Raw genomic sequence first — 8,360 nt, 5'->3', positions numbered from 1 at the left:
TTCTTTTATCTGAATGTTACCTGGCTGTATAAGCAAAGCAATGTACAGTCTGTCTTAAAAGTATCGCGCAAAGTGACGGTGGATCCATCAAGCCTGATCGAGGAAGGGCCTGCCATAATTTGAAAGTCACCGAAGCAATTGACCTGGGGAATGGACGAGGATGTCAATTGCTTCGGTTACTCAAATTTAGCAGGCCCTTCCTCGGTCAGGATTGATGGATCCACCGTCACTTTGCGAGGTACAGTAGGTCTATTAAAAAAGTCCCCAGCACCAGTGGGCGCTGCCTTCGCTGAGCCGAACCCCCGTCTGCCTGTCCCATATCGCGCCGGGTTCAGGTCAGGTAGGGTCAGCGGGACCGCTCGGTCCGGCCCGCGGGCGGTGGACGGGCGGCCGGTAACGCTTTCCGCCAGCCAGCTGTAAAATCCAACAAACGGGACGACCACCGCTCAGCGCAGCGAAACTGGTGTTAAAGAATGGCAGTAGATGTTCATGGCCAAAATGATTATGAGATAGTCATTGTTAGCCCGTGCCCCACAGGAACGCCTAGACTCTCGCGCCCTGTTGGAGGGGAAATGGGGATTGAGCATCATTCTTATAACTCAGCTTTGGGTATTTAAGTGGTATTTGAAGTAGCGTCAAAAGTAGCAAAAAGAAGAAAAAAATACTTCAGCCAATTTTGGATCGGGTCATAGCCAGAGGTCATGTCACTAGAGGTCATCGATGGTAAAATTTTGCTTAGACAGGGTGCGTTGCGCGCACCGTGCATTGGGTTTCCAATTTCCATGGAAACATGAACAGACTCGGAAGCTCGCAACGCTAGCGTGGAGCCGAATTCATATCAACCGCCGCAACAATGCAGCAGCGCAGCGCAGCGTGCTGCAGCGCGGGGCCGTGAAACACCGCCCAGGGCTATCCATGTGTCAGAGCAATCCAACCACGTGATGGGCTTGGCCCCAGCGGAGCATGAGGTCCAGGACTCCCGCCCAAGCCCCCTGTCTCCCCCTAATTCCTATCATCCTTCCCACTCTGAAATCGACCGAAAGAGCCTAACCTAACACAACAATAAGCTCGTTTACCGCTACGTCTGAATTATTTTGTCAGATTTAATTAAGGTCAACGGCTTAGCATGCAAATAACGACAACTGCTACCATCGGTTTTATGAGAAAACCAATTGCTTTTCCTCAAACACTTTAAAGTTTTTAGCTTAAAACTTGCATGAAATTAATTTTACCAGCCTCGTGTTCCTCTTATCAAAACGCTTCGAATGAATCAAAAGTTGATCTTTAACCCTATTAGTGGCAGGCTCCTGGCTACCCCTTATTAGTGGCAGGGGGGGGGGCTGTTTACGACCCCCCCTTGATATCTCGAGATCTAACGGGCCGATTTTCAAAATTCAAACGGCATTCGATTTCCCTCAACGTGATCTACATTTCTAAAAAATAAAAATTAAAAAATGTCAATAGGGGGGGGTAGAGGGGGGTAAAAACGGGCAAATTGCAGATACATTTTAGACTGTTTATCACGGCCAGGTTTCTGAACCAATCTTAACGCAACTTTTGCCGATCGATAGAGAATGAATCAGGAATTCACATGGATCCTAAAAATATGCATTTTCAAAAATCATAGGCGGATACAGATCATTGAGATTGGGGGTACACAAAAAGTATAGTAAAAAAGGTTTTTGTTGGTACTGTTTCTAAAAAGGGTGGTAATGGTCTTGTTATGTTATAATTTTCTTATGAGAGAACGACTAAAATTGTATTGGTAATGCATAGGCGGTGTCAGGGCACCTATGTTGGGAGGTAAAACATAACCCCCCTTTTTGGACGCCTGGATCCGCCTATTATAGCAAAAACGTGTCAAAAGAGGATGCACAATAACTGTATATGTTATCACATGCTACCTTTTATTCACTGTTCGTAAAACTGGTGAAGCATCGTGATCTTCGCCCAAATGACTCGCTTCACGAATAGGACCCCCCAATTCCCAGTGCTCTGGAGCCGCCCCTGGTAAAGTTATGAACTTGAAATTTTCAGGGAATGTGCCCAATTTAGTTTTAGGAAAAGTCAGAAAATTTCAGCATCGTAGCTTCAGCGGCTTCGGAGATATTCCCGAAAAACCTGAGGGGTGGATAAAAACAACCCCCCCCCTGCCACTAATAGGGTTAAAGGTCACTTGAAAAATTTGGCCAAAGTTCAAAGACATGACCTGACCAGAAATGGTCATAATGCATAGCAAGATATTAGATCCGTATCGTGGAACTTTACAAACACTTCAGATGACTTCATAACTTAAGCATGTTTATCAAAAATAATTATTACATGCTCATGTATGTAAGCTGGGTGTGTGAACATGCTTACGAGTATGTTGAACGTAACTGACAATGTTCTGTTGGCCACAATTTCTATATTTAGTTTATCCTCCCAGATTTCATTCATATTTTTGTTGATGACACCTTGACGATGTCGAGAAAAACGCTTAGGAGATTTAACAGCCTGAGATACATTCAGTATAAGGAAGCTTCCGTCCTCGCTATCCTCAAGAAAAACCAATCCGCATCGCCCCTAGTCTTCATGCTTCCCTCTCTGGACTGGAGGTCACCCCACCAGCCAACCTGTAGTTGATGTCGGATCCATTCCAGGACACATAATCCTCTTCGGGTGACCGTTTGGGAGACGTCTGGACCGTCCCGAAAGGGCAATCGTCCCACGGGAACAGTCTCGCTTCCGCAGATCACTGTCGCTGGCTCGCACAACCAAATTACTACACCAGAGCATAGTTATGTCATAGCTCTGCAAGGGCCTTTTCAGACCGAAAAAGATGGCCCCCAACAAAACAAACAATTTTATCATTCAGTATTGTATCTCATCAAGCACCACATGTTATGCGTTCCGTCCAAAAAGCGCAGGTCAATTTTCTCCCATTGACTTGAGTGATCTCAAAATTGACCCGGCCTTTCTGTCAACAATGTCAAACTTGCAAAGCAAACGTTTCAAATACATAGGTATACTGTTGCCCATTAAAGGGACCCTCCCACCTTAACATTAGATTTGAGTTGACATAGCCAAAATGGGGTCCCTGGCTCACAATTACCGGTTTCGGCACTCACAACATCGAGAAATGCCTTAAATCAGAAATATTGAATTTCAAAATTGCAGCATTTTGATTCAGAGGGGCTAATGCATAGGAATACCCCTCTGAATGTGTGACGTCAGCGCAGATATCTAACGATTTTTAAATGTTTGACTAAAACGTTTTGTAGCACGCGGTGGTATATGCTGCTTTGCGCGCAACAAATGCCGCACTTTCAGCTGCCAAACTATTGCTTCCAAATAAAGTCGCTAGGAACAGCGGATATCCCAAAAAGTAAACAAAAGTAAAAGTCTAATATCTTGAAAACCGGTGAATATTTTTCGGTGAAATTTGGTAGATATTCGTTTTTGCTCTTTCTGAACCGAGCGACATCTTTTTCATGCCAATTCATAAACTTTTTTGAAGGTGGGAGGGTCCCTTTAAAATCGCTGAAAGTTCTGAAGCGATCGGTTAGTCGGTGTATCTAGATATGATGAGCAGAGGAACTTTCCTTGAGGTAGGTAAGGTCACTTGACGTGCCCTGGTGTTATAACCTTGAATTGAAAGACTTGGGTGGAAAAAATGGGTCATTTGAAATCTTAAGATGCTAGATTTTAACAATAATTGCAAACACTATCCCGGCCAAATAGTGAGTGAGAAGGGAGCGTTTCCCCAACCCCATGTTTAGCTCCTATAATTGAGCTAGCTGCTAGAGCCTCGCGGGAAAAAACGAGCGCTTGCGTCGTTACGTGACGCAGCGACTGGTACCCCATTTTAAAGGGACTATCCCACCTTCTAAAATGTTGTTAAAACCAGTTAAATTGTGCCCGACTTTATAGATTGGATGACCAGGAACACGGTTCTGGCATTTATTTTTCATTAAACATCTTAGGCTTCCCATATTCCAAACACAAACTTTCAAATATGTGACGTCACAGCCCAAAATTACCTCCTTCCCCAGGCCACATTACTGCCATAAAGCTGATTCTTTTTACTCTGTAGGCACCACAACAAAGTTCAGACCAAGTTTTAAGCGATTTTTCAACGAACAAACCCATTAAAATCAGAATGACTAAACGAGGTGACGTCACACTAACGATCGCTCCATGTTGAAGATAGGGCCTTGTACAAGGCCCATTTTCAAATGAAGGGAACGAATTTCCTCAACACCAAGAGGCCGCGGGGGTTGCAACCTAGATAGATAGTGGTTTCTGAACCTCGCCGCAAACTTGGCTATCTCAACTCAAACCCCATGTTAACCCTCGCCCCGTTGGGGGGGGGGGCCATTTTGGCCCCCCCTGTGGTTTTTCCTGAATAGCAAGAAAACGGCGGCGCGCAGCGCCGCTAAATTTTCAGTACCTTCCCGGGCATCAATTTGACACCTTCACACAAAATTTCAAGTCTTAGGTCATCTTAGGTCAGGAGTTATTGAGGTCAAACTGAGGTCATGTTAGAGCGAAAATGAGCAAAAAACATGCAATCTTTAAACGCTCACCAAATCTACAGTTATCAAGCAATTTCAAAGTTCTTTATATGGTCTAGTAGACAAAAAGCGGCGCTACAAAACTGCTGTCTCGGATTTTCAAAATTTTGGGTTTTTGACCCCCAAAAATTCAAAAAATTGATTTTTTTAGAAAACTTTTAAAAAATCCTAAAATTTTCCGAATTTCGAAATAACCGGAATATATATGCTAGTCCGTGCGCTCTTCTATATACATACCAAATTTCAGATCGATATCTCGTTTTTTGGCCAAGTTATAGCGAAAAAACTGTTCAAAAATGATGACGTCAAATTTTTGAACTCAATTTTTAGCGATTCTAGACCACGTACGGCAAAACAAAGACCACCATTGAACTCCCCGTGACAAGCTGCATCGATTCGATACCCATTTTATGCAAAAATATCAACTTTGAAATTTGACCTAATTTGACCTGACCTTGACCTGACCTTGACCTGACCTTGACCAAAACGTGACCTAAGCTGGCCCCAAAGGCTGCCTGACCCACATAATCGCATTTGTCATGTAAAATGGACCATAAAACATGTATCACACGACACTTTCATATTGTGACCCCCCAGTGACCTGACCTCTGTGACCTGACCTGGTATCAGTGACCTTAAATAGCAAAATATGTGTTTGAAGAACATTTCCCCATAGATGATTTTCAATGAAATGCATTTGACTCGATTTTACAACGAATTTCTTGAAATGCCTGTAAACGGTGAAAATTGGACCTTTGACCTGACCTGTGACGTCATCGGTTTGACCTAGGTCAATAAAATTGGGTCACAAGGTAGTTCCCTGATAGGGCTATCCAACACCGTTTGCCGCTTGTCGCTAGGTTGCGTGGTTCTCGAGATCTTAGGGGGGGGGCCAAAATGGCCCCCCCAACGGGGCGCGTTGCTCGGCAGAGCCCAACGGGGCGCGGGTTAAAGGTGGGATAGTCCCTTTAAAATATCAGTGACTTCTTAGGGCAGGTCAAGGGCCCCAAGGCATTTGATCGGTTTTTTGGAAAATAGCTAAACGCATTATCGTCATTTCGATACAATCGTGTTTTCTGTTCTCAAACGCGTCGATTTATAGATTTTTTGTTTAGGTGAAGCAATTTAGGATGTTTACCTCAGGTCAATGTCATGTTAGGGCAACGCAGATCACGAAGCTGTTGAAAGGAGGACATGTTGCATAACATTTGATTCGGCAAGTCTTGCAAAGTCCATTGATGGCTGTCCCGACTGGCTAGCTCATTTTGGTCGAGAGTTATTGACGAAACACTCCTATGACCCTAGTGACGTCATAAATGACGTCACGCAAGGTGAACAATGCAAAAGTGAAGCATTAGACCTTGCCAAGAATGTATGAAGTCACGATTTCATGTGCTTGAGGTATAGTTTCAGATCATTCCCGACGTCAAATTAACAGTTTCCATAATTCCCCATTATGCTTATATGACACTAAGTGCATTGCGGATTTGCATTATTTTATAACCGACAACCGTGCAGAGGTTTACTTAAGACGTCATAGTTAACCCGCGCGGGGCTGGGGTCTCCAGCCGAACGCGCGGGGCTGGGGGGGGGGGGGTAAATTTTACTCCCCCTGTTATCTCCCGAACTAATGGTCCGATTTGGAAAATTCAAACGCCAATCGAAAGCTCTCATCACGAACTACTAAAAACATGTATTTAATTTAAAGTTTGAGGTCAAGGTCAAGGTCAGGTCAAGGGTACAAATTGCAAGTTTCCACAGTATCGGCCTTGCACCGTAGTTGGCGAAGAATGGAGTCATGGACTGAGACTGATCGCCCAAAACGTGTTCTTAGGCTACCAAGACAATATTAGTTGCATACAATATCATTCAGAGGTCAAGGTCAAGGTCAGGTCAGGTCAGGTCAGGTCACCAAAAAACAAAATATAGAAAAGGGCATGTGCGACACATGTTTTATGGGTCATTTTACTCATAGAATTCAATAGGCACACTCAATAAGTGATATGGACCACCTCTGGATGAATTTCAGGTCGAGGTCAGGTCAAGGTCAGGTCAAGTGAGGTCAAATTTTGAAGTTGGTTGTTAAGGCCTAAAAAGGTGTCTATCTGATGCAGTTTTTCACGGCGAATCGAATGGTGCTATTTTTGTTTCCGTACGAGGTCTAGAACTTCCAAAAAAGTCATTTTTCTAAAAATTTGTGTGTCGTGACGTCATAAAATTTTGAATAACTCCCACATTTTTGAACCGATTCTTCTAAAATTTGGTATTTAGGTGCACATAGACCACTTCTCTGACATATATTCCGGTTTTTTCGATAGACTCAAAATTTTGGATTTTATAATGATTTTCCAAAAAAAATCAGTTTTTTGAAAAAATTTAGGCCAAAATCCAAAATTTTCAAAAAACCGAGATAGCCATTTGATAGACAAAGTAAAATTACGTATAACCTTTTTTGTTACGTCTTGATTCCTTTAAAAATGAAGATGTTAGCGGCGTTTGAACTTTTGCCGTTTTTGAGGCGAAAATGGCGAACATGACGTCACTAAAACGTCAATTTCTCAAAAATTTTCCGACGGATTTCGCTCAAATTTTCAGGGAAGGTGTCAAATTGATTTAAGAAAAGGTACTGAAAGTTTGGCGGCGCTGCGCGCCGCCGTTTTTGTGATATCGCAAAAATTCGCGAGGGGGGGTAAAATTTACCCCCCCCAGCCCCGCGCGGGTTAAGTGACCTGACCTGAAAACGTGGTTGATGTCAAGTGATCCGGCTTAAATGAAATGTAAGGCGTGTGAAATGTCAGCCTTCTATCATCAGTGTGCTTTGAGCTACCGCAAAAAATACATGGTGGCGGCATCCACCCCTTCTTCTCGGCCGGCGAGGGTTAAACCTCGCTTCGAATTATTGCAGATAATGATGCGACCGAAAACAAAGCATTTATCTGTGTCTAGAACGGCCGCTGACTTGTTGGACAAGATCCCCAATCTTAATTCGCTAGATGGGAATAAAATACTCGGTATGTGATACATATAGTTATACCTCTCGATTTGCCCTCGCGCTAAGTCTATTCTAATCATCACTGTCGCTTTTTTATCCGAGATGATGTCGCCGCTAAACGGGTTGTTTTGTTTGCTTGCTTGCGTTGAATGGCCATTACGAATTATTGAAGGATTATGATAAAATAGGAATGAGGCAAGGGAGGATATGCACTGCAGGTGTTTTAATTTAGATCACAAAGGCATCATTTCCGGCATCGTGCAGAGTCATTATCTTCCCCTCCTCTGCACTGCGGCATCTCTGCGCCCCACACACGGCGTCCTCACTCCACAGCCGGCCGCCGCCAACTGACCCACTCGCCGGGCGCCGCGACCTGACCCGTGTCGCTGCCGCGGCCTGCGCAATAGAGTCGGGGCTGGAATCCGGGGGTTCGGCCGGCCGGCCGCCTCTGGAGCGGGGGACTTTTTTAGTAGACCTACTGTACTTTTAAGACAGACTGTACTTATCATTTGACCATCCCATCAATTATCAGTGTAACAAAGAGCTACCGAATAGCAAGATTACTTTACTAACCAATGCCCAATAGGACAACAGGGGGAGGAGGGAAGGTTTCGGCTCCATACATGATAATATATGTGCAAAGATCAAAGGCCATTGCAAACATATATCGCTTATCCACTACCATCGTAGTTCCCGGAGCTGACACCAGGTGTCAGGTTTCTGCAGCAGGTCCTGGAGCATAGGTACTGCACGTAGCGCCGGAAGTTTAGTCCACCCTCAAACTCGGCATTCGAGCCAGCGTGATGGAAAAG

The sequence above is a fragment of the Amphibalanus amphitrite genome, unplaced genomic scaffold (genome assembly GCF_019059575.1).
Source record: "Amphibalanus amphitrite isolate SeventyFive unplaced genomic scaffold, NRLGWU_Aamphi_draft 000126F_arrow, whole genome shotgun sequence".
NCBI classification, from domain to species: Eukaryota; Metazoa; Arthropoda; class Thecostraca; order Balanomorpha; family Balanidae; genus Amphibalanus; species Amphibalanus amphitrite.
Note: the sequence above shows the minus strand (reverse complement) of the source record.